General features: G+C 42.7%; 1 pseudogene; it reads left to right on the top strand.

Annotated features, from left to right (window-relative positions):
* The first annotated feature begins 9,390 nt into the window (after positions 1 to 9,390).
* Positions 9,391 to 10,508, top strand: LOC131760372 (large ribosomal subunit protein eL31-like; annotated as a pseudogene).
* The last annotated feature ends 13,448 nt before the right edge of the window (positions 10,509 to 23,956 follow it).

Here is a 23,956-nt window from a genome sequence, read left to right as displayed (position 1 = left end):
AGGATTTTGAAAAAAGCTATGCTATCCTCTGCAGAAAACTATTCCCCTTTTGAAAAACAGCTTCTGTGGACTTCCCTGGTGGCACAGTGGTTAAGAATCCACCTGCCAATGCAGGGGACACAGGTTCAATCCCTGGTCCGGGAAGATCCCGCATGCTGCGGGGCAACTAAGCCTGCGTGCCTAGAGCCCATGATCTGCAACAAGAGAAGCCACCACAATGAGAAGCCCATGCACCGCAACGAAGAGTAGCTCCCGCTCACCACAACTAGAGAAAGCCCGCGCGCAGCAACGAAGACCCAATGCAGCCAAAATTAAATAAATAAATTTATATTTTAGGGGCTTCCCTGGTGGCGCAGTGGTTGAGAGTCCGCCTGCTGATGCGGGGGACGCGGGTTCGTGCCCCGGTCCGGGAAGATCCCACGTGCCGCGGAGCGGCTGGGCCCGTGAGCCATGGCCGCTGAGCCTGCGCGTCCGGAGCCTGTGCTCCGCAACGGGAGAGGCCACAGCAGTGAGAGGCCCGCGTACCACAAAAAAAAAAAAAAAAAATTATATTTTAAAAACTTAATTAATTAAATTAATTAATTCCCAAGAGAGAAATGCTTCCTCCAGAGAACTCAGCAGAAGTTCTATTAAACTCGAAACTGAGCCTGCCACACCAGGCTTCTGCCTACTTTGGGCTTCTCATGCTAACCAACCATTGGGCTGCTTTGTGACTATTGATCCTAATTGGAAAGGGGAAATTGGTTGTGATTACACAAAGAGGTAAGTAAAACTTTGTCTGGAGTGCAGTAGATCTCCTGGGGCTGCTCTTAATACTACCATATAAAGTGATAAAAGTTAATGGAAAACCACAACAATTTAGCACAGGCTGGATTAGTAATAGTCCAGACTCTTCAGGAATGAAGGTTTGGGTCATTCCATCAGACAAGGAATCAGGACTATCCAAGGTACTTGCAGAGGGTAAAGGAAATATGGAATGGGTAGTGGAAGAAGGAAGAAGGAATTTACAGATAACATTTATGGCCACATGACTAGTTGTAGAAATGAGGACTATAATAGTTATGAGTATTTCTTCCTTATTTTATTATAAATCTGTCAGGTATGTATCAACTAGTTCTTCTTTTTTCTCATCTCATTCTCCTACCGTCTAAGATAAGATGTATTATAGATATCAAAGTGGGTTTTGACCCACTAGAAAAGGCTTGGACATCACCTGAAAATAAAGTGACATATAGGAATTTGTATCCTCTTTGGGGAGATGGTTAGCATGCTTTTGATTTTTTGATGGACAGGAGTATGTTGATCAGATGCATGATTTTGCAGATTTTTTACTTTAGAAGTTAAATATGGTGTAAAAGAGGTGTGACTGAATGTCATGTTAACCTGGGATAGAATGTTGTGGGTTTTTTAATTGTCCATTTAGCTAATCTGGAACTACATTTCCTAGAATCTCCTGTCTTGTTAAGTTGACTTTGGTAGATTTGTAGTGTATTAACATGACTAAGCTAAAATTAAATTTCCCACAATCCCCTTCCCTGTTTGGCTCGGGATCAGAGTTGACCAAAAGAAAATTTGCACAAGATTTGGGAGGTGAAACTGAAGCAGCAGGCATTACAATCTGAAGGTCATCATGGTCAGAGGTGAGGAGAGACAGAGAAGTGCCAGAAAGTTCCAGTTTTCCCTTGCTATTTTTTTTGCTCCACATCCTTGTTCTTGCTCTATGTCCAGCTCTTTTTCTTTATTGCTAGCTCTGCTGACCAATAGCAACCCAGACCTATTGCCAGACCACTTGGCTGTGAATTCACAGAGCGTAGCTATGAAGAGACAACAGCCTTCCATGGTCTTCTATCCCAGTTCCCTGTGTGATCCCATTCCAGCAGCTGATGTTCCTCACTTCCAGACTTCCCTGAAAGTACTAACTAGTTCACCCAAAATAGTGATTAAGAAAGTCAGTTAGTGATTTTTCCCCTGGTTTTTTTTTTTTTTTTTTTTTTTTTTTAACACCTTCATTTGGACCATTACTTCCCCAGTCTCTCCTCCAATTATGTAAAGCAGTGGCTCTCAAACTTCAACAGGCATCTGGATTACCTAGAGGGTTTACTAAAACCAACTTTCTGAGTCTTACCCCCAGAGCTTCTAGGTCTGTGGTGGGGCCTAGATATTTGCATTTCTATCAAATCCCCAGGAAATGCTGATGCTTGATGCTGTTGGTCCAGGGAGCATACACTGGGAACCACTGGAGTAAACCCTAATTCCTCTAATAATTCCTCATTCTGTAATATCCATTGTAGTTCTGCTTCCTTGATTTAACTCTGGCTAATATAGGGCCATAGACCATATAGGGGAAGAAAAATTAAAAGCTATAAACATGCAATTAGGAACTTGCCAGTGGGGGTGGGAGAAGAGGACTTCTGCCTTTTACTTCCTGCCAAGACAGAGTAATGGTGACCAAATCTACTCCCTTTCCTAAAGTAGCCAACAATGGACAATATATGAAGCAACAGTTTAAGACACTAGACACCAGGCAATGAAAGACAGTGAAAGCTGAAGATAAGACAAGATGAGCCCTATGATTACAAGCACCCAACTTACTGCCTTGAGAGAGTTTTCCAGCCACGATGCAGGCAAGGGGACCCAAGTGGAGCCCAGCAACCTACCTGAGCTGAGGAAACAGAGCTGAGATTCTGAGAAGAGCAAGAGGATGGAGACCACAGGACAGAGTACCAGAGAGAAGAGAGCTGCACAGAAAGAACTCCAGAGATGTGCAGAGGGTCCCCCTTGAGTATTTAGCCAAGTATTGATTTGCCCAAACATGTGCAGAAACTACTTGAAACCAGGGAAAGAACCACCCAAAAGGATTAGTGGGAAAAGTGCCCAGAGCTCACACAGGGTTGGGAATACTGCCTGTGCCCACCAGGCAGACTGGAATACCTCATGATTCATGAGGCATTGGGTAGAGTACTCAGAAAGGTCTTGCCTCAGTAATGGGGAATAATTAGACTTAGAAAGAGTACTGATATGCTCCCAACTAACACACCTTAAAAAACAAGACCCAAAAGGATCAAACTCTTTCCAAATAACTTAACTGCTTCCCAGAAAAAAAGTTCAATAATATTTATAAAAATATAAAAAATCCAGCACTCAAAGTAAAATTCATAATGTCTGGCAGCTGATTAATAACAAGAAAGCACACAAAGAAGCAGGGAAAATCAGATCCATAATATAGAAAATAATAAGTCAGAACTGACCCAGATATTAGAATTAGCTAGACAAGAACATTTTTAAAAATCAAATTAAACTTCTAGAGATGAAAACTACAATGAGTGAGATGAAAAACATACTGGAGGGAATTGATGGCAGATTTGAAAGATTAATGAACTTGAAGATATAGCAATAGAAACTATCCAAAATGCGAAAATATTTTAATGAACAGAGTTTCAGTGAGCTATAGGACAATTTCAAGTGACCTAATAACTGTGTAATAGGTGTCTCCAAAGGAGATGAGGGGGGAGGGATGGAATTTTTTTTTGAAGAAATAATGGTCCCCAAATCTTTAATTTGATTAAAACTATAAACCCACAGATTCACGAAGCTTAATGAACTCTGAGCACAAGAAATATGAAGAAAACTATAGGGTATATCATAATCAAATTGCTCAAAACAGATGATAAAGAGAAAATCTTAAAAGCAACCAGAAAAAAAGACACATTATGTACAGGGGAACAAAGATAAAAATGATGTAGATTTCTTAGTAGAAAGAATTGTTGACAGAAGACAGTAGGGCAACACCTTTAAAGAACTGAAAGAAAAAAAATGTCAATCTAGAATTCTATACCCATTAAAATACATTTCAAAAATAATGGCTTAAGAAATTTTTATACATAAAAAACAAAGAATTCATCACCATCAGACCCACATTGTAGGAAATGTTAAAGGGAAAAGCCAAAATGAAATGATATCATGTGGAAATATGGATCTACACTAAGGAAATAAAAAGCACTGAAAAGGGTAATTACATGGGTAAACATATAAGATATTTTAATTATTATTTTAATACTTGTAAAAGGTAATTGATTGTTAAACAAAAATAAAAATGTAGTGTGGGATTTATAACACATGTAAAAGGAAAATATATGCTAATGATAGCAGAAAGTCAGAACAGAAGAAATGGAGGCATACTATTGTAAGATTCTTATTCAATACTTACAGTGGTATAATATCACTTGAAAGTAGACTGTGATCATTTTAATGGTGCATGCTCTAAACACTAAAGCAGCCACTAAAATAACCAAAGAATTATAGCTAATAAGTCAAAAAAAATAAAATGGAATCATAAATAAGACTCAGTTCATTCAAAAGAAGGCTGAAAAATTTTTAAATGTACAAAAGTACAGATGGAACTATAGAAAATATGTAGCAAAATGACAGATGTAAACCTAACATTTTAATTAATCACATTAAATGTGTTACTACTACACATCTATTAGAATGACTAATATTAATATCTAAAAGACAGTTGGAACTCTCGTACACTGCTTGTGGGAATGTATAGTTGTACAACTATTTAAGAAATTGCCAGTCTGTTTTCAAAAATAGTTGAACAGGGCTTCCCTGGTGGCGCAGTGGTTGAGAGTCCGCCTGACGATGCAGGAGACACGGGTTCGTGCCCTGGTCCGGGAGGATCCCACATGCCGCGGAGCGACTAAGCCCGTGAGCCGTGGCCGCTGGGCCTGCGCGTCCGGAGCCTGTGCTCCGCAGCGGGAGAGGCCACAACAGTGAGAGGCCCGCATACCGCAAAAAAAAAAAAAAAAAAAAAAAAATAGTTGAACATACACCTGCCAGTCTGTTTTCAAAAATAGTTAAACATACACCTACCATATGATCCAGCCATTTTACTCTTACATGTTTACACAAGGAAAACAAAAGTGTTTGTCCATATGAAATCTTGTATATGAATGTTCACAGCAGCTTTATTGGTAATAGCCAAAAGGTGGGAACAACCTAAATATTCATAGATGGGTAAATAGATAAATAAATTGTGATATACCCAAACAATGGAATACTTTTCAGCAATAAAAAATTAATTATTGATACACAAAACAACTTGAACAAATCTCAAAATAGCAGTGATGAATAAAAGTAGCTAGACAAAAAGAGTACATACTGTATGATCCATATAAATAAAATTCTGAAGATACCACAATAAAGAAAATTACAGGCCAATATCACTGATGAACATAGATTCAAAAATTCTCCATGAAATATTAGCAAATCAAATTCAACAATACATTAAAAGGATCAAACACCATGATCAAGTGGGATTTATCCCAGGATGCAAGGGTGGTTCAAAATCTGCAAATCAGTGGGAGGGATAAATTAGGTGTTTGGGATTAACATATACACACTATTATACATAAAATAGATAACCAACAAGGTCCTACTGTATAACACAGGGAACTATACTCAATACTTTGTAATAACCTATAAGAGAAAAGAATCTGAAAAAGAATAGACATACATATATATATATGTATAAATGAATCACTTTGCTGAACACCTGAAACTAATGCAACATTGTAAATCAACTATACTTCAATTAAAAAAACCCCAAATCTGCAAATCAGTCCATGTGATACACCACATTAAGAAATTGAAGAATGAAAATCATATGATCAACTCAATAGAGCAGAAAATGCTTTTGAAAATTCAACATCTATTTATGATAAAAACCCTCAACAAAGTGGGTATAGAAGGAATACATCTCAACATAATAAATGCCATATATGACAAACCCACATCCAACATCATACTTAATGGTCATTTCCTCTAAAATCAGTAACAAGACAAAGATACCCACTCTCATCAATTTTATTCAACATAGTATTGGAAGTCATAGCCACAGCAATCACACAAGAAATAAAAGGAATCCAAGTTAGAAAGGAAGAAGTAAAACTGTCACTGTTTGCAGGTGACAAGACATAGAAAATCCTCAAGATGCTATCAAAAAACTATTAGAACAAAAATGAATTAGGTAAAGTTGCAGGATACAAAATTATACAGGAAGCTGTTGTATTTCTATACACTAATAACGTACTATCAGAAAGAGAAATTAAGGGACTTCCCCCATGGTCCAGTGGTTAAGAATTCTTCTTCCAACGCAGGGGTTGAGGGTTCAATACCTAGTGGGGGAACTAGTTGCCCCACAGCATGTGGGATATTAAGTCCACGTGCTGCAACAAGAAGTCCACACACAACTAGAGAAGCCCATGCACCACAACTAGAAAGCAGCCCTTGTGCCGCAACTAGAGAGAAGACTACACTCCACAATGAAGACCCAGTGCAGCCCCCAAAAAAGAAAGAGAAATTAAGACAACAGCCCCATTTATAGTTACATCAAAAAGAATGAAGTACCTAGGAATAAATCTAACTCTGAAAACTATAAGATGTTGATGAAAGAAAGTGAAGAGGATACAAATAGAGGGAAAAATATACCGTGCTCATGGATTGGAAGATTTAATCTGTTAAAATGACCATACTACCCAAGGCAATCTACAGATTCAATGCAATCCCTATCAAATTGCCAAAGACATTTTTCACAGAACTAGAACAAATAATTCTAAAATTTGTATGGAAACACAAAAGATCCCTAATATCCAAATTAATCTTGAGAAAGAAGAACAAAGCTAGAGGTATCGTCTCTCTGATTTCAAACTATACTACAAAGCTACAGTAATCAAAACAGTATAGTACTGGCACAAAAGCAGATCAATGGAACAGAATAGAGCCCAGAAATAAACCCACGATTATATGGTCAATTAATCTATGACAAAGGAGGTAAGAATACAGAGTGGGGAAAAAGTCTTTTTAATCAATGGTGTTGGGAAAACTGGACAGCTATATGCAAAAGAATCAAACTGGACTACGTTCTTAAGCCATATACAAAAATAAACTCAAAATGGATTAAAGATTTAAATGTGAGATCTGAAACCATAAAATCCTAGAAGGAAACACAGGTAGTATGCTTTCTGATGTAGGTCTTAACATTTTTTTTTGGATCTGTCTCCTCAGGCAAGGGAAACAAAAACAAAAATAAACAAATGACACTACATCAAACTAGGGTTTCACATAACGAAGGTAACTATCAACAAAACGAAGAGGTCACCTACTGAATGGGAGAAGATATTTGCAAATAAAATATCTAATAAGGGGTTAATATCCAAATCATACAAAGAACTCAGACAACATCAAAAAACAAACAACCTGATTAAAAAATGGGCATGGACTTCCCTGGTGGTCCAGTGGTAAAGAATCCGCCTTACAATGCAAAGGGTGTGGGTTCCATCCCTGGTCAGGGAACTAAGATCCCACATGCCGCAGGGCAGCTAAGCCCACGCGCCACAACTACTGAGCTTGCGTGCCTCAACTAGAGAGCCTGCATGCCGCACACTAGAGCCCTCGCACTTTGGAGCCTGCACACCACAACTAGAGAGAAAACCCCGTGAGCCACCATGAAGAGCCCACATGCTTCAACAAGACATCCCTCACACCTCAATGAGGATCCCACGTGCCACAACTAAGCCCTGATGCAGCCAAAAATAAAAAATTTAGAGGCTTCCCTGGTGGCACAGTGGTTGAGAATCCACCTGCCGATGCAGGGGACACGGGTTCGTGCCCCAGTCCGGGAAGACCCCACATGCCGCGGAGCGGCTGGGCCCGTGAGCCATGGCCGCTGAGCCTGCACGCCCGGAGCCTGTGCTCCGCAATGGGAGAGGCCACAACAGTGAGAGGCCCACGTACCACCAAAAATAAAAAATAAAAATTAAAAATTAAAAAAATTTTTTTTAATGAGCAGAGGACCTGAATAGACACTTCTCCAAAGAAGACACAGATGACCAGAACAGACACATGAAAAGATGCTCAAGATCACTAATCACCAGGGAAATGCAAATCAAAACCACAATAAGACACCACCTCACACCTGCCAGAATGGCTATCATCAAAAAGACAACGAATAACAATTGTTGGCGAGGATGTGGAGAAAAGGGAACTTTTGTGCACTGTTGGTGGGATTTTAAATTGGTGCAGCCTCTGTGGAAAACAGTATGGAGTTTCCCCCCAAAATTTAAAACTAGAACTACCACACGAACCAGCAATTTCACTTCTGGGTAATTTACCCAAAGAAAACAAAAACACTAATTCAAAACAATATATACACACCAATGTTCATTGCAACATTATTTACAATAACCAAGATACAGAAGCAACTTAAGTGTCCGTCAATAGATGAATGGATAAACAAGTGGTGAATGGGATATTACTCAACCAGAAAAACATCTTGCCATTTGTGACAACATGGATGGATCTAGAGGGTATTATGCTAACTGAAATAAGTCAGACAGAGAAAGACAAATACTGTACAATCTCACTTATATGTGGAATCTAAAAAAACAAAACAAACAAAACAAAATGGAAACAGACTCATAGGTACAGAGAATAAACTGGTGGTTGCCAGAGGGGAAGGTGGTGAGGGTGAAATAGGTGAAGGGAAGTGATACAAATCTTTACTTATAAAATAAATAAGCCATGGGATGGAATATACAGCATAAGGAATATGGTCAATAATATTGTAATTACATTATATGGGGACAGATGGTTACTAGACTTACAATGGTGATCATTTCCTAATGTATGCAAATGTCAGATAATCATGTAGTACACATGAGACTAACAATATTGTACATCAACTATATTTTAATTTTAAAAAGATAATAAAAGAAAAAAGAAAATTCTGGAAAATGCACTCTTACAGGGACAAGAAGCAGGTCAGTGGTTGCTTATTGGGGAAGAGGTGGGAAGGAGGGGAAGGTTATAAAGTTACATGAGGAAACTTCTGGGAGTGATAGATGTGTTCATCATCTTGATTGTGATGATGGTTTCACAGGTGTATACATGTAAAAATATTAAATTATGCACTGTAAATATGTGCAATTTATTATAGGTCAGTTATACCTAAGTAAAGCTCTTAAGAAAAAATAGAGCATTCAGAGAGAACCAGAAGGCCTTAAGGGAAGTTTTGAAGGAGTCATATGTAGTCATAGGGCACAGACAGCTGAAGACCAAGACCTGGGTCTGATGGTAAGGATTATAGAGCCACAGCACCAGTTGGAATGCACAACCTACCAGGTCTCTCACATTACAGAAAACTGGTAAGGAGGGAGGAGTCCCTGAGATATGGGATGGGGCATTTGGGCATACATAAACCAGGCTAAAAACCTTGAACCTTCTCCACTCTTCTAAGTGTGGGCTGTACCCAGTGACTTCCTTCCAAAGAGGATGGTATGGAAAGGGAAGAGGAAAAGAATCACTTGATGGCAGAGAAACCTGACAAACATGACTCAGCCACATGATCCTGGTCAAGATCAACGGTAAAAAGCCATGATGACAGTATGTATCCTTGATATGGTATAATGAGAACAGCACTTCACCTCTGTGGTCTTCCTCCCCCAAATCCACAACTCCAATATAACCATGAGAACATGAGATACCCAAAATTGAGGGACATTATAAAAATGTCTGGCCAATACTCCTCAAAACTATCAAGGGCCTCAAAAACAAGAAAAGTCTGAGAAACTGTCACAGCCAAGAGGAGCCTAAGGAGGTGTTACAACTAAATGCAGTGTGGGCTCGTTGAACAAAGAAGGGCATAAGTGAAAAACTGAGGAAATCTTTTAGTAACTAAAGGGTGGACTTTAGCTACTAATAATGTATCGATGTTGGTTCATCAGTTGCAACCAATGTGCCTTACAAATGTATTGGGTTGGCCAAAAAGTTCGATTGGGTTTTTCTGCAATGGAAAACCCCAATGAACTTTTTGGCCAACACAATAAGCTACTAATTATAGGGGAAACTGGGTGTGGGGTACATGAAAACTCTCTGTACTACCTTTGCAACTTTTCTGTAAATCTAAAACTATTCTAGGGAATTCCCTGGCTGTCCAGGGGTTAGGACTCTACGCTTCCACTGCAGAGGGCCTGGGTTTGATCCCTGGTCTGGGAACTAAGATCCTGCAGGCTGCTCAGCATAGGTAAAGAACTAACTAAAGAACTCACTCCATCTATTCTAAAGTAAAAAGTTTGTTTTATGGCCCGGCAGGTTGGCTCCTGCAAAGAAGGGTCGCAAGAAGAAGAAGGGCCAGTCCGCCACCAACAAGGTGGTAACCAGAGAATACACTATCAACATTCACAAGCACAACCACGGAGTGGGTTTCAAGAAGGATGCCTCTCCGGCACTCAAAGAAATCTGGAAGGAGATGGGAACTCCAGATGTACACATTGACCTCAGGCTCAAAGCTGTCTGGACCAAAGGAATAAGGAATGTCCCATACCTTATCCGTGTGAGGTAGTCGAGAAAATGTAATGAAGATTCAAACAAGCTCTATACATTGGTGCCTATGTACCTGTCACCACTTTCAAAAATCTACAGTTAATGTGGATGAGAACTACTGCTGACTATCCAATAAGGTTATAGAATGATAAAAACATCAGTTTCATTTATTGAAACTAATGTTTCTCTTGGAATTAGGTTGGGCTGGGGACATTTGTAGATTCTAATGTTGTAGGGCGAATCAAGTTTCTTAGTGTCTGAAGTAAACCTCTGAGGCTCCAAATTCCCCTCAATACATCACCTCCAACTTTCCCATCCCTGCTCAATCCCATCTACCAAGGAGTAAACTTTTCTCTACATAAAGTCTGTAAGATGGCTATATCTGCAATAGCAGATTGTCTCACAAACTGTCTCTTCAGGCTCCACCTCTCTTCGCCTCCAGGCCCAAGATGAGACCCTAAAGTAAACCATTCAGAGAGGAACAGCCCGGTATACGTCAAAGAGTTACAAGATCTTGCTAATCTATATTAGCAAGAACCTAGGGGGATACACATGGGAGTGAATTATCAACATGTAGGACTAGAAGGGATGGAATAGAAGGCTTGATCGAGTCAAACTCCGCCACATGGGTGTGGTCACCTAATATTTTGGCTGAAACAAACTCGAGTAGCACTTATCGTTTGTTAAATTGCCTAATTAAAGCCTGGACTTATTGATGACCTACAGCAGGGGTTCTTAAGAACTTTGAAGTGTGGTCCCTGGACTAACAGTATCAGCAGCACCCTGGAAGTTCTTAGAACTGAAGATTCTCAAACCCCAACCCAGACCTCCTGAATCATAAACTATGGGGGAAAGGGCCCAGCAATTTGTGTTTTACAAGCCCTTCAGTTGATTGTGAGAACAACCTGCCTACAATTAATGAGGTCTCAATGTCAGGTCTTCCCCGGGCATAAGGTCATCAATAAAGGAATCCTAAGGATTCAGGAAATCAATGAATTAGAATGGATCTGTTAGATGCAACCTGCTCAGCCTTCCCTACCTGTACCACATGTGAAGGCTAAAAGACACGCCCTTCACTAAGGTATTAAGAAATGAATTGGTGAGGGCTTCCCCGGTGGCGCAGCGGTTGAGAATCTGCCTGCTAATGCAGAGGACACAGGTTCGAGCCCTGGTCTGGGAGGATCCCACATGCCGCGGAGCAGCTAGGCCCGTGAGCCACAGCTACTGAGCCTGCGCGTCTGGAGTCTGTGCTCTGCAACAAGAGAGGCCGCGATAGTGAGAGGCCCGCGCACCGCGATGAAGAGTGGCCCCCACTTGCCACAACTAGAGAAAGTCCTCTCACAGAAACGAAGACCCAACACAGCAAAAATAAATAAATAAATAAATAAATAAACTCCTATCCCCAACATCTTCAAAAAAAAAAAAAAAAAGAAATGAATTGGTGAGATGAAACGAGCATCCTTGAAGAACTCCATCACAGCTGCTGGAGAAGACAGTGGGGGTGTTAGAATTGGGTTCCCTAAATTCAGTGGGAATAATGGAGACTGAGTGGTAAAGGACAGGTGTTTAACCTTCAGAGAGAGGTAAGTGCGGTTACCACAGTGAGCCACAGAGCCTAAAATGTCATCCAGTGTTTTGAACCATGTGGATCTGTGGCCACAGCTAGATGATCACAGGGTCTCTACTAAGATACTGTAACCTTTTAAAGTGCTGCCTACATAGACCTATGGCCTCAGGGAGTTCCTCATGACCGGGTAATGGAGGACTGTGCCTGTGTCATAAAGGTCAATTCCAATAGGCCTGGAATCGGCCCGAGGTGTTTAGTGTCCTTTGCATGGCACTGATCCTTGGTCAAACCATGGAACAATGACTGCAGACAAAAATATTTTGCCTGCCATTTCAATAAACAATGAATGTTGCCCACCCACAAGCCATCAGCCACTGTAGCTGGCCTGACCATGTGCCCTGAAGGGAATTCAGGGTGGAGAAAGACAGGATACTGGCCTGCTGGGCTGCACCCCACAGGCCTGCAAGCCTTGTAGTTGTACAGCCTCGAGACCAAAGAAAGAACCTGGAGACAATGACAGAGGCATCAACGGCTTATGGGATGGGGGCTCTTACACATCTGAAGCAAAAGGTCCTGGAGCAACACTCCACTGCGTACGGGAGGCAGAGGGCAGAAAGGAGGCTACCATTTATAAGGGGAATTGATGTAATGTTGGCTTGTCAGTTACCAGGGAAACCAGCACCTGGGGCAGGGGGCAAGCATGTAGGTAGTTACTGATTAAGCCCTGTGATTAAGAGGATTGGATAGTCATGTGAGTGAAGCAGGGCCTGGTTGAGCAGGGAATGTACAGAGAGCAAGAGAACGGCCACCCTGAATGGCCTGACCGTACACTCCACCCCTACACACCCTGGCTGTTCCCCGTCTCCTGCGATATTCCTGGGGTCAGGTATGTAGGGGGGACTGCAACCAGATACCACAAAGGCAGTACAGACACCGGCAGCTAAAGAGTACAAAGGGGAAGCCAGGCAGTTATTGGGTTAGTCTTTCATGGAAGTCCAAAAGCAGATGACAATGGCATCTTGCTGTAGACCCAGCAATCGGACTCATTTCTCAATGAGGCCACTGTCACCCAGTCCATGAACAGATTCCCTCCGCTCAGACGAGGGACAAAATGTAAGATGTTTAACAGGCACAATACAGGGATGATCAGGACCATTAAGCAAAATCCAAGCACTAACAGCACCCCGAGATAACACCATCCCTGCCTGTGGGTTCCGTCCTGGCCTGCAGTACCACACCGCCTGTCCACCCTCAGTCCCCAAGGCCAGTGCCAAGTGCAGAGGCGCTATAACAACAGACCCCAGGGTTACTGTAATGGTGCCTTTCTCCCGCAGGGGGCCCAGGTTAATTACCTTTGTAGCCTTGGGTGGGGCCAGGAAAAAGACAGGTGTAAGTCCCTTTCTAATCCTAGTCCCCACAGGGCAGCAAGTCCAAACTACTGGAGACTTACCTGCCAGTTCCAGGGCCATTTTATAATGTATTCTCCTGGGGGGAGATCCTGTAGCGAGGACAAGAGGGAGTTACTGTCCTGATCCATGTTTGACAACAGCCCTTCTTCGGTGGTCAGCAGCTGAACCTGGGTTGTGCTGACTAGTTGCCTCCAGGTTAACGTAGAGTAAGCACTGGGACGCTCATTTGTAGTCTGTAGGGCTTGAGTTAGCCTCTGGTCCACCTGTTGAGAGTTTCCATCTCAGTTGTTGGCTAAGCAGTCCATTCCTCCTTTCAATTAGCCCGGCAGCAGTGGGGTTGTAGGGCAGGTGGAAAAGCCAGTGTTCGGCCTTTTTATCAGCCCATTCCTGAACCTCGTGGCCAATAAAGTGGATCCCTTGGTCGTGATCGATGTCCATGGGGGTCCTGTGTGTCACACACAGCCGTTCTAGACCAGAATAGTGGTTTTCTGCATTGCTCGACAACTCGGGTAGGCCTTTTGTAAGATCTTCTACCTGTTGTGCTGCGTTGTAGACAGCAATAGCTGTTGTCCCATCACACTGTATCATTGTTCTGCCCCCTTCCATAGCTGGGACCAGAAGCCCAAGGGTACTCTTATTATTTTGCCATTGCAACAGGCCCCAGCCAAACCCTTCTGGGTAACTGGCCATATCCAACTTACAAACCTGAACCTGAGCTAATATCACTAAAGCCTGTGTCTGTAATTGTTTAGGGGTGGTGGGTTGGGAGTATGCTTGTATTTTGTAGATAATCCAGATCCTTGCCAGCCACCCACACGCAGTCAGATGAACTACCAGTATGGGGCTGCTACTTTAAAACTAGACTCTGGGGCTTCCCTGGTGGCACAGTGGTTGAGAGTCCGCCTGCCGATGCAGGGGACGCGGGTTCGTGCCCCGGTCCGGGAAGATCCCACGTGTTGTGGAGCGGCTGGGCCCGTGAGCCATGGCCGCCGAGCCTGCGCGTCCGGAGCCTGTGCTCCGCAACGGGAGAGGCCGCAGCAGTGAGAGGCCCGCGTACCATACACACACAAAAAACAAAAACAAACTAGACTCTGAGCTTAACAGGATATTATCAATATAATGGAAGAGAAAGACATCTCCCACGGTAGTCAGCTGCCACAGGGCACCATGTACTAGTGGATGGGATTGTCCCCGCAACTTTCCGTTCCCCGTCCCTATTTCCTGACATCTCAGTGCTCAAGGGAGTTTCCTCGGCCTCCAGGCTGCCTTGCCAATTGCTGGGCTCCACACTGCAGGCTTGCAAGCCTTGTAGTTGCCCAGCTTGGAGACCGAAGAAAGAACCCGGAGACAGTGACAGAGACATCAATGGTTTATTGGATAGGGGATCTTACGCGTTTGAAGCAAAAGTCCTGGAGTGACACCCTACTGTGTACGGCAGGCAGGCAGGCAGGCAGGCAGGCAGGCAGGCAGGCAGGCAGGCAGGCAGGCAGGCAGGCAGGCAGGCAGGCAGGCAGGCAGGCAGGCAGGCAGGCAGGCAGGCCATAGCTGTAATCCTCAACACCCGGGGGGAGAGGGAGGCTACCATTTATAAGGGGAATTGACGTAAGGTTGGCTCATCAGTTACCAGGGAAACCAGAGGCTGGGGCAGGGGGCAAGCTTGTAGATACTTACTGATTAAGCCCTATAATTAATAGGATTGGATAGTCATGTGAGTGAAACAGGGACTGGTCGAGCAGGAGATGTACAGAGAGCAAGAGAAGAGCCATACATGAATGGCCTGACCATACATGACCTTAGATAGTTAAGATGCATAAGTAAGGAATAATTTCCATGAGCCCAGACTCTTGCATCTTCCCATATAGAGAAAAGCACTAAAATCATTAACTTGAGAAGGCTGTTTTCTGTGATTAACAGTAATATTTTTTATGTTCAACTACATGCTGTTGTTGTTGTTGCCTTTTCAGCAAAAACGCCTATATCTCCCTCATTTCTTCGGGGCAGTTCCTCCAAGCTATCTGAAAGGATATAGCCCTCAATAAGGTCCCCGAATAAAACATATCTTGCAACTTTTCGGTTGTGCATTTTTCTTCCTTGACATGATTAATTATGTTGCTTTATGACCATGGTTCTGATGACTTTCAGGGAGGTTTGCACTGACTGCCAGCCTAATTTATTGATTACAGTGAGATTCATGATTTGCACCTGGTCTCATTGAGCACCCTGGAAGAGTCTGCCTTGATGAGATGGGGGAATTATCTGCTGAGAGACAGCATCCTCCAAGATTAGGGTGCCATCCTGCAAGATACAGTATTTGCCTTAAAGTTGTGGCCAATATATGGGGCCATTTCCCTGTAGGCAAGATGAGTGGGTCCAAGAACCAAGGGTGGAGGTGGGAATGGCCCCTTCCACTATTCTTTTTTTTTTTTTGGCCTCACCGTGTGGCATGCAGGATCTTAGTTCCCCTACCAGGGGTTGAACCCGTGCCCCCTGCATTGGGAGCATGGAGTCTTAACCACTGGACCACCAGGGAATTCCCCCCCTTTTTTTTCCCCTTTCATTATTATTCCTAATAACCCACTAGAAAAATGTTTGCTTCCTGTCTCCCCACAACCTTGAGATTGGTGAGCCTGGTACCCAGAGAAGAAAAGCCATTACCAGGGAACACAGTCATGATTCTGATGAATCAGCGACTGAAACCACCCCATCTCATCTGGGGCTCCACATGCCACTGAACCAACAGGCAAAGAAAGGGGTCAAGGTACTGGGTGGAGTGATTGATCCTGGCTACCGGGGTGAAATGGAGTGGCTGCTACTGAATCGAGGCAGGGAGGACAGTGTCTAGAATGAGGGGCACCACTGAAGCACCCCTTCATCCAATAGTCCTAGTCAATGGAAAACTGTGGCAACCCCCAAAATAAGGTGGCCAGGGACTCAGAATCTGCAAGAATGAAGATGATTTCAGTCATCACAGCAGGTAAAGAACCCTGTCCAGAAAGGTGCCAGCAGAGGTTAAGGAAAACAGAGAATGGAAGGTGTAAGAAGGCAGCTAAGATTACCTTGGCCTTGGGGTCAGCTATAGAGATGGGGATGTAGCAGCAACATTTGATGAACCTCAACTGTTTCTTTTTTTTTTTTTTTTTTGCGGTACGCGGGCCTCTCACTGTTGTGGCCTCTCCCATTGCGGAGCACAGGCTCCGGACGCACAGGCTCAGCGGCCACGGCTCACGGGCCCAGCTGCTCTGCAGCATGTGGGATCCTCCCGGACCGGGGCACGAACCCGCGTCCCCTGCATCGGCAGGCGGATTCTCAACCACTGCGCCACCAGGGAAGCCCTCAACTGTTTCTTTTTCTTACTTTTTCTGAAGAACACCAGTGATTTCAGCTAGAGCATGACTAGCTGGCATCATCCATGATGATACAGTAGCTGGTGGGACTTTATGAGTCCCTTGTGTTGGAGAGACAAGTGTTTCCCATGAACAAAGGTCTAGAGTGGATGCTAAGGGCCAAAAGGGTGGACTGTGACATTTACCTTTTGTTTGCTCATCCAGAACCCCCTACTCACCCCCTGACATTGCCTCTGGCCCAGGAGGCTGGTCTGTGTGGTCCACATCCTGTGTCTTGAGTGTCCTGGTGGAGCCCCACAGGAGATCAGAGAGAGAGAGAGAGAGAGGAGCTGAGGTCAGGTTATTTATTTCCTCTCTGTGAGCTGGCTGTGTTCCTCAACCAATGACCACGTCTTCTCTCCCTGTGGCCTTGAGGCACAACTCTCTCCCTGTGGATGCCAGCAGCTATTCCCCCCAACCTCCCTTCCAGCCGCATGATAGCAATTCTTGGCTGCTGTTAAACTTGGGTTACTGCCCTATCCTTGTGGTTCCCTGACACCCATGTCTTTTTTTTGTAAATAAATCCTCCTCAAATTATCCTATTTTGAATGTGCCATCTGTTTCCTGTTGGGAGACTGACTGGTGCAGTGGGTTTTATGCCAAAATTTCTTTGCTAACAGTTTCATGGTTGAACTTCAACTTGTGGTGTCCTGGCATCTTTTCCCTTTAAATAGGAGCTGCTCTGAGCCCCCTAGGAGTGTCTGCACCATGGCAGGATAAAGGGTGAAATAAGACAATGTAATCACTTAGAACAGTGATTGGTACAGGCTCAATAAATGCTAGAAGAATCCCTCTCCCCTCCCACTGCCCCATCACCCTCCCCATCACACCAGACTCCGCACTGCAAACAAGGCTAGTGGGGTTTGAAAAACTTTTGTATTCCTGCCATGCATGTTAGTGATTTGAGTAGAGAAGGGTTAAACTAGAGAAATTTTGCTCCAAATGACTATTTTATTGAAGTCCTGCTCAACTCTTAAATTTTAATACACCTACAAAAGGCAAGAAAGAAACATATCTCGTTTAAGATGCTTGGAAATAAACAAAACTGGACTCTAGGCAGGGCAAACCTAGTCGTGGTGAGCAACGGTGGATTTCCTGCCAAGTCAATGACGTGTTACCCCAAGGCCCCCCAACAGCTCTGCACTTAGCTTTCTATTCATAATTTGATTCTTTTTCTTTAAGGACTCCAAATTGTTTAAGCTTCAGGCCCCACAAAATCTGGGGACCCAGCCTGCTGGGAAGTTATTATATTTGGGTTCCTCTCTGGAACAGGTGGAATGCTCTTTGGGGCACCTTACAGGTCAGCTCACACCACTGGAAGTCACATGCGTTCTGGATGAATACAGACAAACCAGGGGCCTCGGGCAGATGTGAACTGTGCTGGGGACAGTGGCGCAGCTGTAGCTGTTGCCACCAAGAGCTCTCAGTCTCAGCTTCGCCCACAACCAAGACACATGAAAGTGTGAGACCGTAGACACAAACCCTTCCCCAGCTTCTACGGGGCAGGTCGTGCAACCACAAGCACACACTTTCCAGAGCGTGGGCATTATTTGACTTTCAAGTGAGAACGAGTACCTCAGCAAGGACATTACCACCACTAACCACTGCTGCTTCACTTTATAGCATGGGAATTGTCCTCTGCTATACAGAAGGTGAGTTCATTTATATCAAAAGCCTAACCTTTTGTGAATTCTTTGACCCTCTGATTCCATGTCGAGGAATTTATTCTGAGGAAATAATCCTACTGTTTATAATGATATCAGTACAAAGGCGTTCTCTCTAGCATTGTTTGTTATTTTAAAAAAAAGAATGAACTTAAATGTTTATGTTTATTAAGTATCTGGTGATAAAGCATTGGTTGAATAAGTTATGGTACATCCATATAATAGAATGTGGCGAGGCTGTTAACATTACTTGGAAGCAGAATACATAATGACATGGAAAGATAAACACATTGTGGTGGACCGACCCTAGGATGGGCCTCATGATTCCTACCCCCTGACGCTCCCACCCTGTATAATCCGCTCCCCTTGAGTAGGTCCTGTGACTCACTTGTAGCCAATAGAATGAGACAAAGGTGAAGGGATTTTACAGATGTGATTAAGGTCCCAAATCAGTTGATTTTGAAGTAGTCCAAAGGGAAGTTATCGTGGATGGATGGGCCTGACCAAACCAGTTGAAAGCCTTCGAAAGAGGGTCTAGGCCATCTCAGGGTTGGAGACTGTCTCTCTAGTGCTGGTTTTGAAGCTTCCATGTTGTGAAAGGGCCATGTGGCAAGGACTACCAGGGCTCTCAAGGAGCTGAGTGCCACCTGGCTGACAACCAGCAAAAAATGGGGACCCTACAACCATAAGCCAACAACCTGAGGGAGCTTAGAAGGGAATGTTTCTCCAGTTGAGCCTCTGATGAGACCACAGCCCCAGCCAACCCCTGAAACAGAGAACCTGGGTAAGCTGTGTCCAAACTTATGACTTACAGAAACTATGAGATAATGTGTGTTGTTTTAAGCCACGAACTTTGTGGTGCTTTATTACACAGCAGTAGAAAACTAACACATGTCATGTGTCGTTACATGAAAAAACAAAGCAGATTATAAAATAATGAGATTTTGATATCTGCTTAGAAAAAAGCCTGAAAGAACAAATGCCAAAACATTGCGCCAGGATAGAAGTATTATAGCATATTTTCATTTTGTTTATTTAAATGTTTCTAAATTTCCTATAATGAACATGTAAGGAGTTATTTTAAAGAGAAGAAGAATATCAGTAAATGAAATTAATATTTTTCATTACTTTTAAAAAATGGAATGATAGACAATGGAGTAATAAAAAAATCTAGACTTCTGTTTCTGAAAATATCAAAAACACTCCCACAACAAATGCCTAAAGCTTTGGATAAAATGTAACAAGGATCCTGTTTTTTTCCCACTGAGATATAACTGACCTATAGCATTATATTAATTTCAGGTATACAACATAATGAATCAATATATGTATATATTGGGAAATGATCATCACAATAAGTCTAGTTAATGCTCATCACCACTCTTAGTTACAATTTCTTTTCTTGTGATGAGAACTTTTAAGATCTACACTCTTAGCAACTTTCAGATATACAGTATTATTAACTATAGTCACTGTGCTATACATTACATCCCCATGACTTATTTATTTTATAACTGGAAGTTCGTACTTTTTTATACCTTTCATTCATTCTGCCCACTGCCCTTCATCAGATCCCACAGGTTAAGGGCTCAGTCCCACAAGACTGCCCCCACCACACACACACGCACACACACACACACACACACAAACACACACACACAAACATACACACACACTTCAGAGGCAAGTGCTTTCAACCAACTGGTTATAGATATGAGGTTCCAATGACCTCCCCCTCTTGGGTTTAATTAATTTGCTAAAGAACCTCCCAGTGTGTTCACCAACTGGAAGCTCTCCAAGTCCCCTACTATTGGGATTTTATGGAGGAATACTCATGTAGGAATAATCAACTATTAACTTCATTTCCAGCCCCTGTCTCGCATGATGGTGGGGCTGAAAATTCCAAGCTTCTAATCACTGATTGGTCTTTCTGATGACCAACCCCCATCCAGGAGCCTCCAGGAACCCATTCAGAGGCACTTCAATAGAACAAAAGATGCTTCTAGTGCTTCTATCACTTAGGAAATTACAAAGGTTTTAGGAGCCATGTGCCAAGAACTGGGGGCAGAGATCAATATATAAATTTTCCATGATCTCACAGTGAGGTTTTGGTTTTTGTTTTTAGATTCCACATATAAATGCAAAGATCCTTTTAAATATATACCCGATCTCATGAGAAAAGAGGATTCACCAAGGGACAGAAACAAAATTATCCTGCAGGGTAGTAGTCAATATTACCCAAGGGCTGTGAAGTGGAAAGGTGGAGGTGTATCCTCACCTAGATCCAGAATCCTCAGAGAGTTACAGCCTCAGTGAAAAGGTGATCTAGCAAAGCATCTTTTCCCTAACCCAGGAAAATTGCAAAGAAGTATGTCTCAGCTTGGGCTCTGGGTAGAAAATGAAATTCTCCCTTTTAGAATTTCTAAACACAGTTCTGTGCTTCTTGTTTGGGACTTGAATTTACACTACTATCATAATTATTTAAATGTGATCCAGCAGCAAGGGAATAACATAAAAAAACTTTTCATAGTGTGTGATACTGTTGGGGTCCTTGAAAGAAGCAATCACAAAATAACTTTGGAATATCATGCTCTCAACCCAGATCACATGGGATTCCAAAGGATAAAGCCCTACTGAACATAAGCTTGCAGTCCAAAGTTACAAAAAAATAAAGAAAGAAAAGGAGAAAGGGAGAAAGGAAAAAAGAAAGAAAGAAAGAAAGAGAGAGAAAGAAAGAAAGAAAGAAAGGAAGGAAGGGAGGGAGGAAGGAAGGAAGGAGGAAATAAGCCATCATTATGAGCAAGAGTTAGCAGACTTAACCTCAAAATTAGACTCCCAAGAACTTCAGATGTTATATGAGCACTCTAAAGATATAGTAGAATAGATATGGTTAAAATGCCTGGACGCTTGTAAGGCACTGAAAGCATAAGAAAAGAATAAAATACTATGAATATACATGTGTGAAAAAGAACCAAATAGAACTTCTAAAAATGAAAAAATGGTAACTGAAATGTAAAAGTTCAAAAAAAAAAAAGGCTAAACAGCAGATTCAACACAAATGAAGAGAAAAATAGTGAACTGGAGCACTGATCTAAGAAAATTACCAAGAGAAAGAAGAAATAGAAATTATGAAAATCACGTTAAGTGACACAAAGAATAAGATGAGAAGATCCACCATTTGTCTAACAGGAATTTCAGAAGAGAGAATGGCTGAGGCACTATTGAGAGATAACGATTGAGAATTTTTCAAAATTAATGAAAGATATGCCTCTTCAGGTTCAATAAGCACAGTAACACTTCTAAATTATGTTACTTTGTGTTTTATCCATCTTTGTAAATGGTCTTAAATCTTTTTTTGGAACAAGATCAAATAGAAACAAAAAATTAAATGAATTAATTTTAAAATAAACTAAATGAAGGTATGAATGTAAAGTTTCACAGAGGATGGACATCTATGTCAGACTGGGCTGGGACACATATCAGTTAGTACCATCTCACTTGTAAATGACATAAAAATCCATTTAAAACTGTCTTAAGAAACAAGGAGCAATCATTGCTAACATTATGGAAAATATAATGACTAGGGTTGCTTTTAGATGGGGCATGATGCAGGTTTCAACCATGCATTCAGGATTTGCTTTTCCTGAAGCTCATCTCTGCTCTTCTGCATGCTAGCTTCATTCTCAGGCTCTGCCCCTCACTTAAATGGGGCATATAGCCTCCCTGTGAGGATAGAGTCTTTCTCTTTTTTGTTCACTGTTTAGTCCCTGACATTTAGAATAGTATTTAGCACATAATAGGCACTCAAAAAATATTTGTAGGAGTAAAAAGGAGGAGAAGGCAGAAGTAGTATCAGCACAATTTCTGAGCAGGAAAAAGAAAAAGGAACCTATACCAGATATGTTTTAGAGAAACTGCAGAACAGTAAAGACAAACAGATTGGACTTCCCTGGTGGCGCAGTGGTTGAGAGTCCTCCTGCCGATGTCCAGGAAGATCCCACATGCCGCGGAGCGGCTCGGCCTGTGAGCCATGGCTGCTGAGCCTGCGCGTCCGGAGCCTGCTCCGTCTGCAACGGGAGAGGCCACAACAGTGAGAGGCCCGCGTACCAGGCGGGGGGGCGGGCGTGGGGGAGACAAACAGATTATCTTAAAAGTCACCTGACAGATTACCTGCAAAGGAAATTTGTAGCTGACTTCTCAACAGCAGCCACAGAAGAGAGAAGTCAGAGGCATTCTACATTCAAAGTGCTGACAAAAACTAACTCACCCTAGAGTTCAAACTCCCCTAAAATACCACTCAGGAGAGCTCCAGTTACCTATCGCTGCATAACAAACCTTTCCAAAATGTAGTGGCTTAAAGCAAACACCACTGCATATTTGCTCACAGTTCTGTAATTTGGCAGGGCTGAGTGGGGACGGCTCATTTACGTTCTGTGTGGTGTTGGCTGGGATGGCTCACCTGGGAGTGGAGGAAACAAGGTAGCTTCACTCACACGCGTGGTCCTCAGCGGAAGGGATGGGAATGGCAGGTGGCTGGTGGGCCTCTCTTGCCCTTGGTCATCTTTCATCCTCCAGGCCCCCTCTTCCTCTGTCCAGTGGGGCCATTGGACTTAGTTTCATGGTGGCTGGACCCAACTGGGTGAAAGTGGAATCAGTCAGGCTTCTAAAGACCTAAGGCTGGACCTGGCACAGGGTCACTTCCACATTCTACTGATCAAAGCAAGTCACGAGGCCAGCCCACATTTCAGGGAAGGGAAAATAAACTCCATCTCGATGGAAGGAGTGACATGTGCATCACAGGGATGGACAGAAGTGTTGGTGGCCACCTTTGCTGACAATCCAACACAAGTGAAAGTGAAATAAAGACCATTTCAGATGAAGACTGAAAAGAGTTCACCATAACATCACTGGTGTTAGAGCTGCCAACACATCTATTTTAAGAGAAAGGAAATTGAACTCAGAAGGTGTGAGATATGTGTGTGTGTGTGTGTGTGTGTATCTGAATCACTTTGGTGTACCCTTGAAACTAACACAACATTATAACTTAACTATACTTCGATTTTAAAAAGAAGCAATGAAGAGCAAACACACTGTAAACCTGTGGGTAAATGGATATAAGCACCAACTGAGGAAAACAGTGATGGTGATGAACTAGAGGTGTAGAAACTAAGGCAGACCCGTGATGCTGGACGGAATTATGGAAGGTGGAGGAGGTAATCAGAGTTAAAGTATTCCAGAGGCCCTGCCTCCGTCAGGGGATAATCACATTTCTGATTAATTTTAGAGTTGGTGTACATGTGAAAAGAAGGGGAGAGAAGCCCTAAATAATAGGAATGAAATCTGTAATTTACAAGAAAACAAATGAAGGAAGGAAGGAATGAATACAAGTAGAAAAAATAATAAAAGAGGCTCGGACTTCCCTGGCGGTCCCGTGGTTAAGACTCCGTGCTTCCACTACAGGGGGCGTGGGTTCAATCCCTGGTCGGGGAACTGAGATCCCACATGTCACGCAGTGTGGCCAAATAAATAAATAAAAGAGGCTCACTAAAT

Source organism: Kogia breviceps, chromosome 7 (genome assembly GCF_026419965.1).
Source record: "Kogia breviceps isolate mKogBre1 chromosome 7, mKogBre1 haplotype 1, whole genome shotgun sequence".
NCBI classification, from domain to species: Eukaryota; Metazoa; Chordata; class Mammalia; order Artiodactyla; family Physeteridae; genus Kogia; species Kogia breviceps.
Note: the sequence above shows the minus strand (reverse complement) of the source record. Positions and strands in the feature narration are given on the sequence as shown.